Below are 1,477 nucleotides of genomic sequence, written 5' to 3'. Positions count from 1 at the left end.
CTGGTTGGGTTGCTGTTTTTCAAAGTCTCAGGTAAAAATACCGGACAAAAACCCGTCTGGATAACAGCAGACTGACTGCTGGTAAAATATACGACAGGTCTGGACCACTCCTGAATTTTGTTCGTATCTGAAAAAAATCTTAGAATATGAAAACATTGGTGAATGTCACAAATTCTCCTAAATCACTCGTACGCACAACTTAAGAACAAATCTGTGCGTACCAACGGTTCTTGCATGAGGCCCATTGTTCATAACAGCCAGGAGTTTCTGTGATGTTCTCCTCTCTGCTATTGTTGCCAGAGAGTCCAGCCTTGTGCGGACCACTGAGCCAGCCCAGCTGATTTGTTTCTCCAGCCTGAAATGATCTGCCTTGGAGATGCTTCCGCCCCAGCAGACCACAGCATATAGCAAGACACTGGCAACAACCGACTGATTAAACAACCACAGCAGCTTTCCACAGACGTTAAAGGATCTAAGCCTCCTCAGGTACTACATCCTGTTCATCCGTCCTATTCTGTTAGTTTTAAACTACTATTCAGCTAGGCTATTTCAAGTCTTTTATTTCTGTTTTTCTTACTTAAGCCAGAGATTCTTTACCCGTGGGCCGCGAGCGCCACCTTGAGGGCCTCAAAAGAACAACAGTTTTTAACTTTGGGCCRCAGAGGGCCGTGGGACTGTTTTGATTTTGAATGAGGTGTAATACACTTTCTCACCACTAGTAGCAGTAGTGCACCACTCAGATGTTTAACAACTTTTTTAATGTATAGAAGAACCTTAGAAACCTGCTGAGAATGGAAACTTATTTTTACGGAGCCCGCGAGGGGACATGGGGGGGATTTTTTTTCTTTTGCGTTCCCTCGCAATACTTTTGTGTTACCTCACAATATTGTTTTGCATTCCCACGCAAAAGTTTGATTTTTATATGAATTGAATTAAATCAGACTTTTATTTTGAAATATCCAGTTACCAAAACAGGATGTCTCGCAACAAGTTTGTGAATTTGACACTGACGTTGCGTGGCTCGGCTGGCTGCACTGTGTTTAAATATCAGCATTTGACATATTTCCATGCATGGCTGTGCGATATATTCATTCTGAAGCTGAATCAGTACGCTAACTCGCTAATGGTGAACATGTGAGTTTGTTAATAAACTGGCAGGCACAACCGTGTTTAATGACTTTTGCAAGGGAACGCAAAAGRTATTGCGAGGTAACGCAATACTTTTGRGTGGGAACACAAAAAGAAAAAAAATCCCCCATGTCCGCTCGTGGGCTCCGTATATTTTAAAAGAAAAGTAGAAGCAAAAATGAAAGTAACTCATCAAAAAACACCAAAGTTTGTCACTAATATGAAGAGCAGCTTCTGTTTTTACCATGTAATATTTTAAAAGTTCAAAACATTATCAAATACAGTTGCAGATACAGCTATATTTTAATTTACAAATTACAAATTAATTTTCTCTCAGAGCCTGCAGGAC

The 1,477-nt window shown here is 40.6% G+C and overlaps 1 protein-coding gene across 3 annotated transcripts in view; it reads right to left on the bottom strand.

Moving 5' to 3' along the window:
• The window catches only part of hivep3a (HIVEP zinc finger 3a), a 75,853-nt gene that overhangs the window by 15,417 nt on the left and 58,959 nt on the right, over positions 1–1,477 (bottom strand). The window lies entirely within an intron of this gene.

The sequence above is a fragment of the Austrofundulus limnaeus genome, unplaced genomic scaffold (genome assembly GCF_001266775.1).
Source record: "Austrofundulus limnaeus strain Quisiro unplaced genomic scaffold, Austrofundulus_limnaeus-1.0 Scaffold1448, whole genome shotgun sequence".
Taxonomy (NCBI): domain Eukaryota; kingdom Metazoa; phylum Chordata; class Actinopteri; order Cyprinodontiformes; family Rivulidae; genus Austrofundulus; species Austrofundulus limnaeus.
This window is presented reverse-complemented; position numbering and strand designations above follow the sequence as displayed.